Here is a 23,534-nt window from a genome sequence, read left to right as displayed (position 1 = left end):
GTGTGATTTTGGTAGGTTTTCCTTTGTTTGGTACTTGGCCTTTTTCTCTAAATATTCTTTCTTTATTTTGTATGCTTGTGATTTTTACTAATATGTGGTGAGGGGACTTCCTTTTGTTTTCCACACTATTTGGTGTTCTATAGGCTTCTTGTACTTTCATTGGTATGTCTTTCTTTAGGTTTGGAAAGTTTTCTTCTATGATTTTGTTGAATGTTTTCTGCATTGAGCTGGGTTTCTTCACCTTCTTCTATACTTATTATGCTTAGATCTTGTCTTTTCATGGTGTCCCATATTTCCTGGATATTTTGTGTTAGGGATTTGTTGGACTTAGGATTTCCTTTGGTCGATGAATCTATTTCTCCTAGTGAATCTTTAATGCCTGAGATTCTCTCTTCTAACTCCTGTATTCTGTTGGTTATGCTTGCATCTGTATTTTGAGATTGTTTACTCGCCTTTTCTAATTCCAGCATTCCTTCAGACTGTGTTTTTTTTAAATTGTCTCTATTTCAGCTTTCAATCCTTGCAGTGTTTGAATTGTTTCTTGCAATTTTTGGTTTGTCTTTTCTTCCATTCTTTAAAAGATGTTCTCATTTCTTCTTTTAGGGTCTCTATCATCTTCATGTACTTGTTTTTATGTATATTCTCTTCTGTTTCATCTGTGTTGTGATGTTCAGATCTTGATGGTATAGAGTCCCTAGACTCTGGGGGCATCATAATTTTTTTTACTGTCACTGGATTGGTTCTTGTTGTCATCTTCCCTTCCCTTCTTTCAGTGGGTACAAGTGGGGGGTCACTTTCTTTCCTGGTGAGTATGGGTCCAAAGTTCTCTTCTGTTGGGTGCAAGGAGGTCCAATTCATTCACTGGTCTCACAGTGGTTGCAGATGGGTCTTAAGCACTCCCACTCCGGGTTGGTGGGAGCTCTGCCCTCTGCTCTCTGCCCTCTGCATTCTGCCCTCTGCACTCTGCACTCTACATTCTGCCCTCTGCCCCCTGCCATGAATGGGGGCAGGAATAGGCAGGCTATCTGAGCAGGCTTCTGGTAGCTCGGTCTTCTGTGAGCTATTTGAGGCTATTTGAGCTTGCTGCAGTTCCCAGTCCAGGGGATCTTAGAGGGGGCAAGCAGAAGGAAGTGGGCAAATTAATTCTTTATGTAAAAATAAACGAGCATATTTTGTCATTAATTTTAATGAACAATATCAATTTTAATGAACAATACATTTCTGTGAATCAAAGGATTATTTTAAAATGAGTTTCTTTGGCGTATTCAATTTTATGTACTTATTGACTTGATGGGGAATGTTTTTCTGTGTATATGTTTGTCTTATTGGTTGTTGAATAAAGCAATGTTAGCTGATAGGGAAGCAAGATAGGTGGGACTAGGAGTTGAGGAGGATTCTGGGAAATGTAGTAAAGAAAAGTCACCATGTGGTCCAGGCAGGAAGTGACATTGCAGTACAGAATCAGTATATACGCAGGGACAAACAGGAAATAGCTCTCTCTTTTCTCTAGGGAGACACTGAGTAGATGCAATGTAGATCCCAACAGAATAAGGGGCCCAGACCCTTTCTCCAGTAAGATAAGGCCACATGGAAATACAGGGATTGTTAGAAAATGGGTGAATAATTAAGACTAAGCAATCCAATAACAGCTAGTAATATAGTGTCAGCATGTTTCTTTGGGTCAAATAAATGCAGTGGGACCTAGCTGGTCCATATGAATCCATTCATGTCAAATTTACTCTTTAAATTTTCTCAGATAGAAAGGGATCACAACTGGAAAATGTTTAAGAATCTAAGGTCTATGGCCTAATTTTCTCAATCCAAGGGAAATTTAAATTTCTCACCCCTTTGTGAGAAAAGATATGTTTTTTAAACATGGAACCAGGTTGGGACACAGGCAGAAACTGGAAGTGGGAGAGGTGTTTCATGGCAGCATTTTCAAGAGATGGCTTATAAGCCCTTGAACATTCTTGGGTTTAAAATTCAGAAGAGCAAAATTAGTGTTTGAAAATGTGATTGTTTTGAAGTGGTGAGAAATTAAAACACCTTTTTATACAATAACTATTCTAAGACAAGGGGAAACAATGGAACCCTTTCTTCTGCCTTCAAATAAAGTTTATTCTTATACCTGTGAGTATCTGGACCACTTTCCAGTTTGTCCTCCCAAATACACACACACACACACACACACACACACAGAGAGAGAGAGAGAGAGAGAGAGAGAGAGAGACAGAGAGAGACAGAGAGAGAGACAGAGAGAGAGAAGTCACAGTATATAGGCCAGGGTGGCCTCACACTTTAGAAACTCCTAATTTTGCCTCTAGAATGCAGGGAATATGGGCATAGGATATCAAACCTGGGAAAAGGTAACTTTTATATTGATATGATTTAATTAATGGAAAGTATACCCAATTGCACGCTTCTAAGAGCTGAAAGTGGGTACATTATAACAAACACCCGGGAAACCTCAAGGATCATCAGGGATACTTGAAAACTTATAACAAGGTAGAAAATCTAGAAAACAATAGATAAAGTCTTAGACACATATGTACAAGTTAAGTATATTTATAATGCACTGTGACATTGAAAGCTGTTAGTCTCCCTACATTGAAAAGCCAAGGATGGACCACATTCATTGGCAATTCTATGAAACCTTAAGCTAACACCAATTATTCTCTTTCATAAAATTGAGAGTGAAAGGACATAACACTGTTGATTTTATTGTTTGTATGAGGCCAGCACTACAATTACATAAAAATGAAATAAATACACACAGTAATAATAAATGAAATAAAAATTTAAACTATAAATCAATTTCCATGCTGTTGATAGACAAACTTTCCATTAAAATACTTCCAAACAGAATTCAATGATCTGAGTTCAAATCCCAAGTACTTGCATAAAAAGCAGAAAATGAGTGTGAGCACCTGTAACTCCAGGGAAGTGAAGCAGAGACAGGTAGAGTTCACTGGCCAGCTATCCTGATGGAAAAGACAAGTCATTTTAGTGAACAGACCCTGTATCAATATGTACGGTGGATAGAATGTGTGGAAGACCTTTCATTTTCTCTGACCTCCACAGACACCGATATGTACTCATATGTATACATAAGCAGATGTGCATGTGTATACTCTACACAAAAAAGTGAAAATATTTTAAAACACCAAAATAAAATAAATTTCAGAAGAAAACAATATTGATATATTTAATGTTGTTTATGTATCATCATTTTGTGCTCAACTTATATTGTACCTTATTCTAGAAACTGGGGAAATAGTATTTAGCAAACTAATAAATCCTGTCCAGAGAAAACTCACATTGCAGCATAAGAGATTTATTGGTTGAGAATTTCATAATGCATATAATATATTCTGATTTGATTAAATCCACGATTCCCTACTTTCCAATTCCTCTCTTGAATACCTACCACATTTCCCTCAAAATTTTATGTACTGTTTTTTTTACCCACTGAATTTTCTTAGTGTTACCTAAATGTGCACAGGTGTAAGATCATTTATTAAACATGTCTGGCCACTCAGGGGCTATATTCCTGAGAAAAATTGAATTTCCTTACCCAAAAACCACAGATTTCCAATGGCTCCTCATATATGGATGGGGATTCATAAACCTTTCCCTGATTTGTGCTGGGATTTTTGTTTCTTTGATCTGTGCAAGTCTGGGTTGATACTGCCATTGGGAGGTCATGTGCTCAATGGTCCTGACATGTTCAGCAAATACTGTTTTTCTGCAGATGTTCACTACCTCTGACTTGGACAATCTTTCTGCCTCCTCTTCTTTAATGATCTCCGAGACTTGGATGGAAAGGATGTAAGATGTCCCAATTAGAGCTATGCAATCTAAAGTCTCTTATTAGCTATACACTATAATTTATTTTAATGCATAAATTTGACCTGTGATATATACGAGAAAAAAGTAGGACATGCAAACAGTGTTAGAAAAAGTATTTATTTTCTCTCATTTTTGTTTGTGTATTTTTTTTGTTTTGAACTGCAACAACTTGTAGTAAGTAAGAGTAAGGTATGATCAGTGTTACTTGTAATAGCTGGAACCTGAAAACAACCTAAATGCCCTTCAACCAAAGAATGGATAAAGAAAATGTGGTGTATTTACAAAATGGAATATTACTCAGCTGTTAAAAACAATGACATCAGGAAATTAGAGGGCAAATGAATGGAACTAGAAAAGATCATCCTGAATTAGATAACCCAGACCCAGAAAGAAATACATGGTATTTACTTACTCATAATTGGTAATTACCTTAATAAAGGACAACCATGCTACAGTCCAGGGCACCACAGATACTAGATAACAAGGATGGCCCAAAGTGTGATGCATGGATCTCCCTGGGAAGGGGAAATAGAAGAGATATTCTGGGCAGACTGGGGCAGGTGGGGATGGGAACATGGGGAAAAGGACTGAGGGATGGATGGAAGGGGAGAGTAATGAAAGAAATGACTTCATGAGCGTGCGTTTCAGGGTCAGATAGAAACTTGATGCAATGAAAACTCCCAGATGACCCCAGATAAGAGCCTTAGAAATAGTGGCTAGGTATGCTGAACTGGCCATCTCCTGTAATCAAATTGGTAACTACTCTAATGGTCATTGCAGAGCCTTCATCCAGTAACTGATGGAAACAGATGCAGAGATCCACAGCCTAGCACTGGGCCAATCCCAAGGAATCCTGTTGAGAAGAGGGAAGAAGTATTGGTTCAGCCAGGGGGATCAGGAACATCACAAGGGAAAGCACAGAAGCAACCTGCCTGATCATGACAGCTCACAGACTAATGTCTAGTGAGCCTGCATGGGACACACCTCGGCCTTCTACATAAGTGTGAAGGTTACATGTCTTGGTCTACTTCTTGAACTCCTAGCAGTAGGAGCAGGGCCTGTTCCTAACATTTTGGCTGTCTTTTGGAAAGTTGTTCCTGCTGTTGTGTCGCCTTGCCCAGCCTTAACACAAGAGGACCTTAGTCCTGCCCCAACTTGATATACCCTGCTATGCTGACACCTATAGGAGACCTGCCCCTTTCTGAAGAGTGGTATAGGAGGGGTGAATTGGAGAGGGGGATACGGCAGAGATGAGCAAAGGGAATGAGAGGGGGGAAGCTTAGGTCAAGATGTAAAACAAATGAAAAAAAAAAACAAAAGAAAAAAGAAGGCAGCTATGATAACACCTAGGAAAAAACCTTATGAATGGGAAAATCTACATAAAATAATTCCTAGGCAAAAAAATCTTTGTAAATTCAAGTGACAACAAAGTGAGCTGGAGGTGAATAGAGGAGGGAAAAAGTTCATAGGTACTATGTAATTAGGATTCTTGTATGTGACTCTAGAACTTTATTATTATTATTTATTTTTTATATCCCGATCACAGTTTCATCTTCTTTCTCTCTTCCTATTCCCTCACCTAACCTTCAATGTACCACCACCCCAATCCACATCTCCTCACTTTCCATTCAGAAAAAGGCAGGCCTCCCATGGGCTTTAACAAATCATGGTAAATCAAATTGAGGCAGGGCCAAATTCCTCCCCTGTGTCAAGCTGATAAAAGAGAAAGTGGGAAGTAGCCTTATATGCATTGGCACAGGAGACAGCTTCCTGAATAGAACACCAGTAACACGGAGTGAGATTGACATGGGACCTCATGAAACTGAAAAGCATCTGTAAGTCAAAGAACACTGTTAATAAGACAAAAGAGCAGCCTACAGAATGGGAAAAGATCTTCACCAACCCCACATCTGACAGAGGGCTTATCTCCAAAATATAGAAAGAACTAAAAAAAGACAACAAATTAACAAATCATCCACTTAAAAACTGGGGTACAGCCGGGCGGTGGTGGCGCATGCCTTTAATCCCAGCACTCAGGAGGCAGAGGCAGGTGGATCTCTGTGAGTTCGAGGCCGGGCTGGACCGACATCCTCCAAAAAAACAATACAGAGAAACCCTGTCTCGCAAAACAAAACAAAACCAAAAAACCAAAAAACTGGGGTACAGATCTAAACAGATTCTCAACAGAGGGATCTCAAATGGCCAAGACACTCATAAAGAATTATTCAACGTTCTTAGCCATCAGGGAAATGCAAATTAAAACATCTATGAGATATAATCATAGATCTGCCAGAATGGCTAAGATCAAAAACACTAATGGCAGCCTATGTTGAAAAGGATGTGGAGTAAGGATAGCACTCCTCCACTGCTGGTGGGAGAACAATAATGTACAGCCATTTTGGTAATCAGTATGACAGTTTCTCAGAAAATTTGGAATCAGTCTACATCAAGAACCAGCCATACCACACTTGGACATATACCCAAAAGGATGGACACTCACATGAAAATGACACTTGCTCAACCATGTTCATTGCAGCTTTATAAATAATAGTTAGAAACTGGAAACAACCTAGATGCCCCTCAACAGAAGAATGGATAAAGAAAATGTGGTACATTTATTCAATGGAATATTACTAAGCAGTATAAAACGATGACACAACAATTCTGCAGGCAAATGGATGAAACTAGAAGATAAAATCATCCTGAGGAGGTAACCCGGACCCAGAAAGACAAACATGGTATGAAGTTTGGATTTTTTAATGTTCATGCTATCTAATCATAGTGGTTTTAAGGAAGAAGAAGAGGTACCATGTAGCAATTCAGTTGAATTAACAGTACCAAATAAGAAAAAACACCCCTGAATTGCACTATTGTTATAGCTTTAAAATTCACATAGTCTCTAAATGGCTCTTTGCTTTTATAGGAATTCTAGCCAATTAGATTTAGGACACTATGTGCATAGAATGTATTGCCTTTGACACATCCAAAAGGCACTTGCTTAGGAAATATTTCATTGACATTTCTCACACAAAATAACTTTCTGTTTGCCTGCAATAAGCTGAGACCCTGACAGCATGAGTCAGTGAGAACTGTCTGAACTAGGGTTTTCAAATCAAGATTTATTTGCTAGTTTATCAAATATAAAATATGTAGGGAAAAGGGAAGTTTGCACATCAAAATTCATTTTGTAATAGCATTTGGAATTATAATTAAGTAGAGATGTGTTGAAGTACATTCCTATCTATTTAAGGATAACAATGTATTTCTTTGATATCTGTGAATATGAAGAGAGCCTCTAGTAAACAATTGTAGAATATCTCTAACAAACACAGTAATATTTTTCTGCCTTCTGGTTATTAAATTTAAATTAGAAACAAGCTTACTTCATGTGTCAATCCCAGGTCCCTCACCCTTCTCTCCTGCCCCATCCCCCACCAACACCCCAAATCCATATCCAATCCAGACTCCCTTCCCCAGGGAGGGTGAGTGCCTCCATGGGGGATCTCCAAAGTCTGTCATATCATCTGGGGCAGGACTTAGATCCTCCCCCATATGTTCAGGCTGACAGAGCATCATTCCATGTGGAATGGGCTCCCAAAGTCCATTTGGATGCCAGGGATAAATACTGATCTACTACCCAAGGCCCCATAGATTGCTGAGGCCTCCTCACTAACATCCAAATTTAGGGGTTCTGGATCAGACTCGTGCTGACTTCTCAGCCATCAGTCTGTGGTCCATGAGCTCCCCCTTGTTCAGGTCAGCTGTTTCTGTGGATTTAACCTGCCTAGTCTTGACTCCTTTGCTCATCACTTCTCCCTCTCTGCCTTTGGGTTCCAGGAGTTCAATTCAGTGTTTAGCTCCAGGTGTCTGCCTCTACATCCATCAGCCACTGGTTGAAGGCTGTAGGATGGCATATAAGATAGTCATCAACCTCATTATAGGGTAAGGACATTTAAAGTAGCCTCTCCCTTATTACTCAGATTGTTAGTTTGGGTCATTCTTGTAGATCTATGGAAATCTCACTAGTGCCGGATCTCTCCTCAAACCTATAATGGCTCCCTCTATTATGGAATCTCTCATCCTGCTCTCCTCTATTCTTCCCCTGGCTTAACCTTCCTACTCCCTTCCTCTTCTTCCCCTCTCTTTTCTCAGCTCCCTCTCCCCTCACTTCATGCTCAAAATCTGCTCAGTAGATCCTGTCCCATTCCCCTGCCTTCTGTTTTGTATTAAGAAAAAATCAGTAGTTCTCCTATATACAAATGACAAAAGGCTTGAGAAAGAAATGAGGGAAAAACACCCCTCACAATAGCCACAAATAATATAAAATATCATAAAATATCTTGGGGGTAATTCTAAACAAGCAAATAAAAGACCTGTATAACAATAACTTCAAGTCCTTGAAGACAGAATTTGAAGAAGATAACAGAAGACAGAGTGATCTCCCATTCTCATGGATCAACTGGATTATCATAGTAAAAATTGTTATCCTACCAAAAGCAATCTACAGATTCAACATAATAACCATAAAATTTCCAACACAATTCCTTACAGACAATGAAATAACAGTACTCAACTTATTTCTTTCTTTCTTTCTTTCTTTCTTTTTTTTGGTTTTTCGAGACAGGGTTTCTCTGTATTGTTTTGGAGGCTGTCCTGGAACTTACTCTGTAGAACAGGCTGGCCTCGAACTCACAGAGATCCGCCTGCCTCTGCCTCCCCAGTGCTGGGATTAAAGGCATGTGCCACCACTGCCCGGCTACTCAACTTATTTCTTAAGGAAAAAGATCTTGGTCTTCATTTTACATTGTATTTCCACATTAATAGGTACTTGAGAGGTATCGTTCTTCTTTTACTTTTATTCATTTCTTACAGCTTTTACCTACTTACCCTACTACAATTTTTCATTACTATTGTATTTAAGAATATATACTCATGATGGTAAAACCCACAAAGACAGCTGACAGGACAAGGGGGAGCTCTTGAATCCCAAACTGATGGCTGAGAGGCCAACAGGAGACTGATGCAGACTCCATAAATATAGTCTCAGTGAGAAGGACACAGAAATCACTGGGACCTTGGGTAGTAGATCAGTGTTTACCATGGTTTATAAATGATCTTGGGGTGCCCATTCCAAATAGAGGGATGCCCTCTCAGCCTGGACACATGGGGAAGGGCCTAAGTCCTGCCCTGGATAAAATGACAGACTTTAGAGATCCCCTCAAGGAGGACCTCACCCTCCCTGGGGAATGATGTTTCCCTCCTCTCCTGCCATGCCCTCCCAACAACCCCCCCAATAACCCCTCATTTTCCCAGGGAGGGTGAGGCCCTCCATGGGGGTATCCATAGTCTGTCATTTCATCCAGGGTAGGGCCTAGACCCTCCCCCAAGAGTTCAGGGTGAGAGTGCAACTCTCATTGTTGGATGGGAGTCCAAAGTGCATTTGTATACCCGGGATGTGCATGTGGGTAAAGTTAACCTGCCAGTATTGGCCAGGCTGGCAATTGATTTTCTTGGAGCTGGTGCAGGAGGTGAGGTATCTGGAGGGCCCTGTGCAGGGTGGCCTTAGCCAAAGCAGGAGAAATAAACCAGCAAAATACACTCAAAAATGGGTGGGGTCAGAAGAGGAGCTCTGGAGACTGTTAGTTTCTAGCAGACCAGATTTCTTGATACAATAGCAGAACTTTTCTCAAGAACCTACAACGGAAACAGATTTACATTTTGGTGTCATAGCAAAAGACTTTGGGTTAAAAGGTATGAACATTTTTAGAAGAAAACCAGATGAAATTTAGAACTCTGAACCTCTGAATTTACATATCAAAGCTGTTAATCCTGGACTGTGAAGTCTGTGAACCAGGCACACCTTTCTGTACCTTTAACAGGAAACTTAAATGAGCTACCAAGGTACTTCCAGCCTTTGGGGTCAGGGGGAGGGCTATTAAACTGGCAAAGCTATCAGTGCTCTAGTCATCAAATGCCATCAGATTTAAGAGTGACAAGTAAATGAGCAGAAGTGTGACAGCTTTCCAACTACCTAGGCAGCAATCCCATATCTCTCTGTGGTTGTTGGGGACAGAAGACCCAAAGGCAGCAACTGTCTTTGGCTGCCAAACAAAGGAGATCTGACAGAGTCTTCTGTGCGGTAAGACTTTGGGGAGGTCGGCCTACCTGACTTGGCAGGGTCGGGTAACCAATCCTCCACTGCTATGCTCGTTCCCAGTCTGGACAGGTACTTGGCAGCAGTTTAAACTGGAAAACAGTTTTTCACTGCATGCCTGACCCTGTTACATTTAAAGCAAGCTTCCAGGTAGAAGTTCTTCTGTGGCCTTCCATCTTTTTGGAGGAGACACAGGAACCTGCCAACAGCTGGCATGGTTCCCTTTCACAAAAAAAAAACCTTTTTATTGAATTCCATATTCTCAGATCTCTGAAGGGGTTTGAAGAGCCAGGTATCGAAATTAGACAAAAGTTGTTTAGGCTTAAATTTGAGAGCATATATAAGTTAAATCTGGACATAAAGCTTAACCAATCAGTTACATCTTACCAATGTTGGTAAAACCAAGATAATTAGAAGGAATATTTCAGTCTCTAGTTTTTAGATGTGGTCCTAATATATAATTAAAAGGCAAAATTAAGTTTTAACATTGTAAACAAATTCAGTGTTTTTTAAATCAATATCAAGTGGTCTAACATTACTTTTCTGGCCCGGCAGGTCTCCTGCCACCCTTATTTGCCCCAACGAAACACACAGAGGCTATATTAATTATAAAGCTGTTGGCCACTGGCTATGTTTTCTTATTGGCTTGCTCTGACTTAATTATTAACCCATAACTATTAATCCATGTATTTCCACATGTTCTTGGCTTACTGGACCTACATCTCCTTTGCCTGCTACATGATGATGGTTCAGCATCTCTGCAGAGAAGAGATCAATTTCCTGTTTGTTCTTGCTTATATTCTGATTCTGCCCAGCTATGTCACTTCCTGTCTGTCTGTACAGACCTATAGACCTCTATGGTTAGCTAGTGGCAGTTTCTGCCCAGATGCGTCATTTCCTGGAATCACATAATGACTCCTCTCTACCTACACTTCACGGAATTCTCCTTATCTCCTAGTCAAACCTATCTTGGTGCCCTATCGGCCAACAGTGTTTTATTCACTAACGAAAATAAACATATACACAAAAAAATTCCCCATCAAAGGGGTTTACTCTTAGGTTACAAAATCTGGCTGACAGCAAGATCCATCCCAGTATATGAATGCAGAGGTACAACTTTAATTTGTCAAAAAACCAGCATTGTTTTACATCCTATCTTTTATAACCCTTCTTTTTAGGATAGGACAAGAATTATCATACAGAACCAAAATAATTTGGAGAGCTAATGTAGTCATCTTTATCTAAGGTGGCAGTGAAGTCATGTGACCTCCTTCTTTTCAACTCCTAATCAAAATGGAGCTGTCCACATGTTTGTACTTTTCCATAGCAATTCCAATTTGGAGTTACCATACCCAATTAATTAGATAGGATTTTTATATAATAAGGTAGAACAGCAGAAATTTAACTTTCTCTGTCATCATATCAGATTTAGGATCAGAAAACCCCAGAGGCAAAATTTGACTCCCAGCAGCTGGTTTTGAGCATAGCTGAGCTGTTACCAAGATACACAGAATACATAAACTCAAGCATTTAAAACCAAAACCAAGCATACTGTGGCCACATTTCCATATATACATACATACATACAGAATAGGCAGGACATTTTTAACAGAAAGACAGACAGAATATTACATTCGAAATCGGATGACCAACTTAAAAATCTTGAAATGGGAGCATGGGGGAGGGGAGAGGGACTTAGGAGAAAGAGAAGGGGAGAAGAGGAAGGGAGAGGAGGACATGAGGGACCAGAAGATTCAGTTGCGGGAAGAATAGAGGAGAGCAAGAAAAGACATACCTTAATAGAGGGAGCCATTATAGTTTTAAAGAGAAGTTTGGTACTAGGGAAGTGTCCAAAGATCCACAAGGATGACTCCAAGTAGACTCTAAACAGTATTGGAGCGGCTACCTTAAACACCTTTCTACTACAATGAGATTGTTGACTACCTTATATGCCATCCTAGAGCCTTCACAGAGACCCACAGTTAAGCACTGAGCTCGATTCCTGGAATCCAGTTGTAGAGAGGGAGGAGTGATGAGCAAATGGGTAAAGACCAGACTTGAGAAACCCACAGAAACAGCTGACCTGAACAAGGGGGAGCTTATGGACCCCAGACTGGCACTCAGAAAGGAGCATAAGACAGAACCAAGCCCCCTGAATGTGGGTGTCAGTAAGAAGACCCAGGCAGTCTGTAGGACCTCTGGTAGTGGAACAGTATTTATTCCTAGTGCACGAATGTATTTTGGGAGGTCATTCCCCATTGAGGGATACTCTCTCAGCCTAGAAAACAGATGTGTGTGATGTGACAGACTTTGATGATTCCCCCATGGAAGGCCTCACCTTCCCTGTGGAGCAGAAGGAGGATGGGACAGGGGGCAGTGGGGGGCATGGGAGAATGGGAGGGAGAGGGAACTGGGACTGATGTATAAAGTAAGATAGTTTCTAATTTAAATTAAAAAGTAAAAATAACTTTCAAGGTAAAAAAAGAATTTATTATATAAAGCAACATGTAAGAATCCATAAGAATACAAGACATTTCCTGGCCCAGTTGGTAGAGGAGGTGGTGCAGGACACTGTTCCCATCAGGCCAGCCCACTGTGGGCGGCCAGGCATTGCCAGTCCCTGTATAAGCAGCAGCTTTTCATGCACTGAAGCCTGCAGAATGCGCTGCAGGTAAAACTGAGAAACAGAGTAGCAGTGCAGGATGCCTGAAGTGGAAAGAAAGCCCAGATGGCCAGGCAGGAACAGCAAGTGGAGTATTTAGAAGAGATTTTTAGGAGACAGGAAGATGTGGCAGAATTTAAGAATCTAATGGTGGCCAGACCACATGCGGAGGATAAGAGAGGCAAGCAGTAAGATGAACAGAATGGGAGGGAGAAGGACAGGAGTGTAATGCTCACCAAACCTGGATAAAGGGCTGGGATTTTCTAGCCCCAATTTGTATAGATTTCATAAAAAAATGAGTTTCGGGTATCTGACCCACAACTGCCCATTGCACAAGCCTGTTCCAGAACCAGAACTCTAAAATAATGTGTCCACTGCCTAGGCTCTGGGTAAAAAGTGTAGAGGGGTGATTGTGGGGCATACTGTTGACAGGACATCTCCTACAGAAGGGTTCCCACAGAAGAAATGCTGCCTTTGATCCAGTAATGTGTCCAGGTCCTGGTGCAGCTGCATATTGGCAAGGTACCCTCTAAATCTGAAGTGGCCCTAGGCCTTTAAGATGGAAACATAGAAAGGACACCTTATTGAACCAAGAGCCAGTCTTGTCTGGCAGAGAGTGTGTGTGGGAGAGGGGGGGTTTCCTATCATGCAAACAATGGGCTGATAGTGGAAAATCAGCTCTATCCAGCCAAATGCAACAGATGAAAGATTTCTATACCCAGATATTAAGTCTCCCTGCTGAAGCAGCCAATCCAACCAAGCCAGATTGAGAATTAAATATCCATGTTTAATGGGTAAAATGCTCCTGCCTGCTCTCTCAACCCCTTAAAGAGGAGAAAGGAGACAGAATCAGAAAACCACAGGTCCTGGAACTAAATTTTAAATAGACTGTATGCATGATCTTGAGCATATCAGGAAGAGGAGCCTCGGATAGTGTGTCTTCTTAGGTGTGGGGTCTGGAATGGGAGGAGCAGGGATGGGTGGAACTTCCCAACAATGGCCACAACATTATTAATCTAAAGGTGATTAAAAGTCATCATCTATCATTCATTTGTTAGATCAGAACCCTATTTTTTAAAATTTCTCACCTAAGTGTCCACAGTAATAGAAACTTCAGTCATTATTCCATAGATTCAGTCACGTAACATTATTTACATATAGAGTATATGGAGCTATTGGTATCAAAACTAACAAAAATGCACTATCATAGAATATTATTCAATTTAGAGACTTACTGGCACCTCTAGATATATAGTTTTTAATTTTTTGTTTATTTTTTAAGCACACCAAAGACTAGAGAAACTGAGCTCCCCCATATACTCAGTAAAGTAAAATTGCCGAATTAGGAACTGGTGTCGTGACTGCCAATTTGTGTTTGTGGTAGGATATCATTACAGTTTACAAAGATAAGAAACCACACTAGGCAGGGTAAGTAAACAACATTTAAAAATGGAAGAGAAGTTAGAATAGGTTAATGACTTTCATTACATGACTAACAATCATTTTGGAATTTCCAGTCATTTTTTTTTCTAAAATTAGCAAGTAGTTAATCTGACATAATGACTGTTTTAATAGCAACTTCTAAACAACACATTGTATCAATAACTATTAGAAATATCCCCAATTGTGAAATTATTTTTTTTAATTTTTCATGGCAAGGTTTCTCTGTGTATCTTTGGAGCCTGTCTTGGAACTAGCTCTTGTAGATCAGGCTGTCCTCGAACTCACAGAGATCTGCCTACCTTTGCCTCTTTAGTGCTGGAACTAAAGGCTTGTGCCACCATGGCCTGGCGTGAAATTATCTCATATGAATAAAATAAGAATTTGCTTTATAAAGCTAGAATAGTGACATTTTCTTTAAATAAAAAGGGAAGAAATCTCAGGAGATTCACGGAAAGCTCCATACATCCTTAAATTTTTAAGAAGAATAAAAATTCTAAGTGGAAATTTCATGTAAATTGTATAAGAAATCATACAGTCCTTAAGGATTCTTGGTAATAATCAAAATGGTAATTTAACATTATACACTCTTTATTGAATTCTCATTTTGTACCTGGTATTTTTGACCCTATGTAGTAAAAGAAAATAGAACTGAAATGAATTAATAATATTCCATAAATTAATTGCTTCAATATAAAAAAAAACAAAGAGACAAACAAGAGGATTGACTCAACATGTAAATGTTAGGAGAGCTACTGTCAAGGAAGTAGTGATTAATACTGCTTTTTAAAGTTAGGAGCTGGGCTGGAGAAGATCACTAAGTCATTCAGAAGACTTGAACTGAAAAATGGATGGAGAAAATGTGGTACATTTACACAATGGAGTACTACGCAGTGGAAAAAAACAATGGAATCTTGAAATTCGCAGGCCAATGGATGGAAATAGAAGAAACCATCCTGAGAGAGGTAACCCAGTCATAAAACGAAAAAATTAGTATGTACTCATTCATGTGGATTTTAAACATAGAGCAAAGGATTACCAGCCTACAATCCACACCGCCAGAGAAGCTAGGAAAACCGAACCCTAAGAAAGACAGACATACATGGTCACCAGGAGAAGGGAGAAGGGACAAGATCTCCTGAGCCAATTAAGAGAATGGGAGGAGGGAAGGGGGAGTTAGGAGAAAGAGACAGGGAGAAGAGGAGGGGAGAATGAGGCGAAGAGAGAGGAGGACATGAAGGAGAAGATTGAGTTGAGGAAAGAATAGAAGAGAACAGGGAAAGAGATACCATAATAGAGGGAGCCATTATAGGTTTAAAGAGAAATCTGGCACTAGGGACATGTCTAGAGATCTGCAAGGTTGACCCCAACTAACAATCAAAGGAATAGTTGAGAGGCTACCTTAAATGCCCTTCCTTGATAATGAGATTGGTGACTACCTTCTATATCATCCTACATCCTTCATCCAGCAGCTGATGGAAGCAGAAGCAGACACCCACAGCTAAACACTGACCTGAACTCTGGAGCCTGGTTGCAGAGAGGGAGGAGTGATGAGCAAAGGGGTCAACACCAGGCTGGAGAAACCCACAGAAACAGCTGACCTGAACAAATAGTTGCTCACGGATACCAGACTGATAGCTGGGAAACCAGCATAGGATTATTCCAGATCCCCTTAAGGAAGATGTCAGTTTGGAGGTCTGGTTAATCTATGGGGCCTCTGTTAGTGGATCAGTATTTATCCCTAGTACATGAATGGACTTTGGGAGCCCAATCCACATAGAGGGATAATCTCTCAGTCTAGACACACCACGGAGGGTCTAGGTCCTGCTCCAAATGATATGACAGACTTTGAAGAGGCCCCATGGAAGGGCTCACCCTCCCTGTCAGCAGAAAGGGGATAGAATAGGGGGTGGGTGGGGGCGCAGGGGAGCATGGGAGGGAAAGGGAACTGGGATTGATGTGCAAAAGAGCTTGTTTCTAATTGAAATGTAAAATTGGAAAAAAGGACTTACATCTATTGCAGAAATTAGCTCCCAATATCCACATCTGGCAGTGTGCAACAATGATCCCATCTCCAGGTGTTCAGACATCTCTGGCTTCTGTGGGCATCTGTACTCATACGTACACACACATATATTTACATAATTAAAGATAAATAAGTGAAAATGTTTCTTTAACAAGAAATCACCCATAGGTGTATGTAGAGCATCATATCTAAATAGGAATATACATCTGTTTAATGGTGAGAGGAATGTGTATATATTAAAGAGTGTGGCATATTTAGGCAAGGACCAGCATTCTTCATGATTATATTAAATTTTGTTTCAGGAGATATGGTTGTTAGATCAGACAGAGAGAAGTGTCTTTGAAGCCTTATGTTACATATGCACCGGACAATAGTTAGTTTCATTAGAAGAGAAACATACACTTAGATATCTGGCAGAATGAGCTGTTGTGTAATATTACTTTAAAATGTGTTACATTTGTTTATGCTGTGGAATATTTGCTTTAATGATGCAAGGAAATGTTGCATTCCTTTATGTTGAATTTTCATAACTCAATGAAGCTGTGTTACTTTGCCTGTCTAAACCACCTGATTGTTCTAATAAAGAGCTGCACTGCCTATAGCAAGGTAGCTGAAAGAATAGGTGGGGCTGTCAGGGAGAGAAAATAAGTAGAAGGAAAAATGTGACAAGAGGAGATCAAAGAGCGATAAAGAGGGGGAGAAGAACACTCCAGGGGCAAGCAACTGAATAAGAAGTAAAGAAAGGTATACAGAAATAAAGATAAAATCCCAGAGGCATATGGTAGATGAGATAATTTAAGTTAAAAAAAAGCTGCCTAGTAGCAAGTCATGCTAAACCTAGCATTTATAAGTGAGAATAAGTCTTCAGGTGTGATTTATTTGTGAGCTGGTTGGTGGATACCAAAAAGAATAATAGGAGAAAAAAAGAGAGTAAAAGCAAACAAACAAAACAAACAAAAACAAACGACAAAGTAATCAAGTCTAGGTTTATTATCAAATTTAGTAGCATTGATCATTTATGAATTGTAGTAAAGATTAATGTTTTTTAACAGCTCTGAGGAATTTACTGAAATTCTCTTATATATATTGACTATGTTGAAAGGTACTATAATCACATTCTCACCTGCATGTTCCTTCTCACTCCATATTTCCATAAAAAACCTTCTTGAACCTTCTATATATGTAGTCTCCTAGCAGGCACCATACTCCTACTTTGTGATCTAAGAAAAAGTATTGGATTGTAAAATAATTCCTCCATAAATAACAGAAAATCCACTGGTTTCAGGAAAATTATAATGGTCAAGTCAGTTAATTCAAGGAAGGAAATAGTTTAGTTAACACCAGCTGTGAAAATTGCATGGGAGTCTCATGTTTACACTGAAGACAAATGAGGAGAAAGATACACTATTTTGTGTGAATTAGGACATAAACTGGGCTCCTTAGAGCTGTGGTTTAGATTAAATGTAGAAAGTGACAGTAACTTGAAGCAAAACCATTGAAACAAAATATAAAAAAGAATTGAAATTGACTATTCCTTTTCATAAGCAAAGGGCACAATTTAATGGCATTTTCTTTCTAATGGGAACTCTATAGGAAATGTAAGATCAATGCTCGGTATAGATTTCCTTGCATTAAACATGCTGATACTACATTATTTTTGAAAGGTTAAGAAAAGACTTCAGGAATCTGATGAAATGAAAAGTGTTTGCTTGATATTTTTACTTCAAGAAGGTTGAATCAAACAATAAACTGATTCTATTTAATGATAGTTGTTAGCTGACACAGATAATATTGCACCTGTATCTTACAATTTCGATCCTTCTTGTTACCTGTGAACTTAAAACTATTGGCTCATAAATTTAAAATATATTGGTCTGTTGTTTAATAAGCAGCCAAACAGGCCGGAACACATGGGTGCTGAATAGTCTCCATAAATATTGTTCACTCCTTGACTGATGGCATAACTGTCACAACATTCTTTCCTTTTAGCTTAAATCCTTTCTGATACTTGTTCTAGTCTTAATAAGCTCCATCCACGTGCATTTCTTATCTCTTTCTTCTATTCCTTCATTGCTAAACCTTTTTATAACCCAATTAAATCATTTTCACTTTATTCTTAGAGTCAGCATTGCTAACACTGGGGAATTTTATCTTAACAAAACATATCAAAAAAGGAGTAAATTTTATGCTATAGGTATGTGTGGTAAGCATGAAGGAACATATGATAGATCAATTTGAGCAAAAATACATAGAAAGGCTATCCTTGGTTTTGCAACATATTTAATGTTAACATGCAAATAAAAAGAAACTGCCAACACCATATCTAACTTTATAATCATTACAAAAACTAAACGCTTCTCAATCACCTTTATTTTCTATATTTCACGAAATGTAGGATTTTTGCCATGAATTCAAGTAAATCAATGCTAGTTTGAGTTTTATAGACCATTTCAAGTTTATAGATTATTTCAAGAAATAAAACTGTGTGGAACTACTCTTGCATATTTGTGTATGAATTGTTCTTTTCTATTTAATACACTAACCCTCCAAAATATGGTAGATCAGAACTAAATTATTTAATTCACCATTCTATAGGCTATAAATGTAGGCTTGACTCAGCTAGGCACCTCTTGCTTTGGTTGGACCTCCTAATGGTTTTGTGGTCTGCTGTCAAACTAATCTGAAGGCTCCTTGGCAGAGATGACATCTACAGAATAATGCAAATCTTCCAAGTGGCTGGCTGAAGTCTATTCTGATGACTGTAGCAGGATTCCAAAAGGAATAGCAGAGGTGCAAAAGATTTCTTTAAAATACAGGCCTGGAATTATCAACAGTGCAAGTCTCTATCATGGTCAACGATACAAAGCAAGTTAGAAGTCAAAGAAAAATCATATTCCTAATGGGAAAAGATTAAAGCTGTACTGCAGAGTATATATGCAAAATAGAAGGAACAACTGAGTTTAAACTCACAATTTGTTTACACTTGGCCAAATTAAAATGAAATGATAATCAAAATGAAAAAGAGAATTGAAACATGTTTTATTTATTTCTAAATTATATTTAAACAGTGATTTACTAGTTATCATTTAATATGAAATTTCTTCCAAATAAGTTTATTTTTGGTTTATGTTGCAGAGAATTAGAGACCACAGTCATGGTATAACATTCAATCAAGTAACAAACATGGTGGCAGGAGCAAGAAGCTAATAGCCCACAAGTTGAACCCAAGCACAATTCAGAAGGAGAAAACTGGGAATAGGCAAGACTTTTCAGTATAAAAGCCTAACATGAAATGACATACTTCCTCCAGCATGACCATAAAGTCTAAAACTCCCCAAACACCACCAACAATGAGGAAACAAGCACTCAAATGCACAAGACTCAGTGGTGGTGTGATATTTCTCATTCAAACCACTCATTTGAATTCCACAACAAGGTCTGCATATTTTCATGGCCATATCTTTATGTAAAATGCATTCAGTCTAACTTCAAATGTCTTCATAGCCTTTCACTGTCTAAATAGTTTTTAAACTTTCAAAGTCTCTTTAGAAATGTAAGGATTAAGTATTTTTTTAATCTTTAGGATGTAATTTCTTAACTTTATCCCTGATGTAAAATCAAAATCAAATTATATAATTCCATTGTATAATGTTACAGTCTATAAATACCATTCTGAGAGAGAGGGAGAAAGAGAGAGAGAATACTGTGCCAAAGAAAGAGTGAACACAGAAGGACAAACACCAACTCCTGCAACTCCATGTTCAGTGACAAAAGATTTAGATGGCTCCTTACCTCTAGTTTTTCTGCCTGCATACTTTTCTCCCTTGGGCTTGTTCCACTTCCTGTATATGACATTTGTTAGTGGACATCTCAGTGCTATGGAAACTCCAGCATCTTGGGGTCTTTATAAAACTGCCATGCAATGGCTTCTCAGGAATCTTGCCCTCTCAGGACCTTGATGCAGGGACTCCACAACAGCACTGCCTGACCTCAGGAGCTCTCTGAAACCAAGGGGGAAGACTCTATAGATCCTTTACTTTTGCATGCCTTTAAAATCCTCAGTCAAAAGAAGATATAATCAACTTCTTTTACCTGATTAGGATAGACCCTTCCCTCTCCTGGATAACATTTTCAGATTTTGTTGTTGCTGCTTTCTAGGAGCACCGAACCACTTAAGATCTCACTTTTGAGTTGAATGATTCACTGAATTGAGTCTTGTTAGCAGGACACTTGTATTATTGTTCCAGCGAAGAACCAGTATTACTTTAATGAAAGTAATCTCGTTAACAAATACATCTTCTCTTTGGGAACATGCCTTGACTGTACTCACTTAAGTTAATATTCCTGTATTATATATGTGATATATTATTTTTCCTTTCATGAGACTTATAGAAAAAGAGAGTAGATGAGGAAAGGGATGTAGAACAAAGATATGCAATTTGCTTAGATTAAAGTAAAACATTTAATTTCCTGGAAATTGAAAATTATTTCTTTTTAATAATATTCCTATCTGTCAACACAAAATTTCCATAGAATCACATGTCAGTATGAATACAGCAAAGTGAAGCCAACAACTCAAATTTGGGTCTATCAAACTGCAAAAATATCAATTATTTATTGATAACAAAAAGCACAGTTAGTTACAAGTTTTTCCCGCATACCTTAGCATCTGTGATTCAGAGCTTTTACAACTAACACATAATTAATTTCCTACTAACCCAAAGCAGAAATCGAAAATCTTTCTTGGCATACTTGTAGGTTTTCTATCTAAATAACGTTTTTAGCAACTCCAGAAATGATTGGTTTGGATATTAAACTGGAGAAACTGCAAACAACTGCAGGTATCCCAAAAGGAACAAACAAGTAGATTATTGAGTAAAAGGAGAAATGACACATTCTTTTTATCATGCACTACAATGTTTTTATTATTGTTCAGTAAATGTATTGATCAGAAAATATATGAACATTTTCACAAAGTGTCAATCATGCAAGTCATCAGCATCCTTTGATATGGTTAATGGCAAATAATTTGCTTGCTAATAATTTCTTCTTGTAAAGTACAAGATATGAATATCAAGGGGTTTAAATTTCCTATTGTTTTTCCAGGACTGCTATAAGCCTCAGAAAAGGACAAGAAATTGTGTATATCATTGTGTAACTGTCCAGCTAATATTTAAAATGTGTTGAGTCCATAAATTCCTGGTGTTTTTAAACTGGAGATTGTTCACCACTTCTGGCATCCTATGTAGGTCTAAAACTCCAACTCAGAAACAACTATGAATGGAAAGAGGTGGTATATCTCTTAAGTTCCACTGCTTGTCTGTATTCTCAGTAGCAAGCACTAATTAAAAATTTCTTGAGGGTTGTGTGATCGCTCAGCTGGTAAAGGTACTTGCTAACAGAAACCCACATGGTGGAAGGAGAGAACCAACTCTGGCATTCATGTGCATATCAGATCATGCATGTCCCACAACAGGCATACATTCAAATAAATAAATGAGAAATAAAATCTCAAAAGCAAATATAAATTTTATTGAAAACATTTTACCATATTTTAAAAATCTATCCATTATGGTTCAAGTTTCTTTTCTAACCATTTTTCTAATTATCTCTGATTCAGTGTTGTTTCCTAAAATTCATTTTGTTGTTGTTGTTTCCAGATACGATTTCTCTGTGTAACCCTGGCTGTCCTGGAACGAGCTGTACCAGGCTGCCGTTGGCCTCATAGAGATCCACCTGCCTCTGCCTCCCAAGTGCTGGAATTAAAGGCACGTGACACCACCATGTGGCTTCCTAAAATTCTTGGTGGGAACAGTAGCATAAGTAGTGTATCTATCTGAGTTGCTCCTAGAACTATTAGGTTGTTTTCACAGACTCACAACCAAAGAATTAAAAGTCCTGTAACCATATTCAATTTATTTCAAGAAAGCAGCTTCACTGTTCCATTCAGACTTTGTAGTCATTAAGAGTCTCTACTTTAATCCTATTACGATGTCAGTCTCTATATATGGAATACTCCTTGCTCACTTTCTTTTTCATTAGGCATAATTTCAATTCCTTTCCAGGAACAATAAAGTTTCTTCTTTGACCTTTAAAATTTTTTTTCTGGACGATAGTGTCTAAAGGATACATGACTTAATGGATTTCTTTTTTACTATTGTCATATTTCACTGAAAACAAAGTCTTACAGTGTAAAGTTATGAATTTAGAGCCACTCATTAGACTATTGGAAAGGCTCCAATTTGGATTATTATGAGATATTTTTCTAAATCCACTTTTATATGGTTTATGATTACTTTGAAATTCTTTTATTTTATTTACCCTTTATTAAATAACTATGATTCCCCCAGAGGTTTTTTAATCTGGTGTCTAAATTGATACTTGATCCAGAAACACTAAATTTTCCAGGAAGTTGTTCAGAATATAAAATCTCAGATGGAATATCACACATGCAACTACAATTTATATGGTTAAAATACTCTAGACTTATATGATTCAGTTCCACATTAGAGTTTCAGTGTAATATACAAAAGTATGTTCTTAACAGGATGAGAAAGTCCATCTAGGCATTCTGGTTTTTATATAATATATGCATTATTCTTTCTCTTGCCTACAAACTGGGTGCCTTACACATAGATATTTAAGAATATATGCCACTTACCTTATGAAAAACATATAAGTCAAGGGACTAAGACACTTGCATTAAATGATACTAGTTGAATTTTAATTTGAATATCTATTCTATCCCATATATTATTGAAAAAGTTATTCTTTTTGTTCTGCATCCAAGTTCCCTTAATTCTCATTGTATTCTTTAGGTCTGTTTTTCAATAATGCTGAAGAATATCTCCTAAATCTTAATGGCTTATAGGTCAACTATAGTAGTTTTTTGTCAGGTTGTGGACTGAATCTAGGTCTCCTTTACCTGTCATTCATTCTGAAAAGAAAAGTTATTTGAGGATAAATACACAGATGTACAAGAGGCCAAGATCAGCACAGTTTGCACCTCCAGTCACTCCATACATACTAGTAGTAGTTTTTCCAATTTAGTCACAAAATAGAGATTCTATTAATAGATGTTATCAAATTTCATAATAAGAGGACTGTGTACAGAATTTAAACGGGGTGAAAAATCAGTAACAACAATTGAATCTACACTGTTTCTCTTTGTCACTGGGAAGTTAGCTGGATTTTTGAGAAAGGAAATGGTTCCAACTAACTTTGCTACATAGGGATGCAAATTTAAGTTCAGTGTTAAGATGATTTTCATTTGTAAACATAATTTATTTTCCTATCATATATAATTTTCTGGCTTTTGAAAAATTCATAATACATAAATTTGTTTTTAGAAGTTTAAATTTTAAATATGTAGTATGAGGCACTGATAGCATTAATTATTCATT

The sequence above is a fragment of the Mesocricetus auratus genome, unplaced genomic scaffold (assembly GCF_017639785.1).
Source record: "Mesocricetus auratus isolate SY011 unplaced genomic scaffold, BCM_Maur_2.0 Super-Scaffold_100003, whole genome shotgun sequence".
In the NCBI taxonomy this organism is placed as follows: domain Eukaryota; kingdom Metazoa; phylum Chordata; class Mammalia; order Rodentia; family Cricetidae; genus Mesocricetus; species Mesocricetus auratus.
This window is presented reverse-complemented; position numbering follows the sequence as displayed.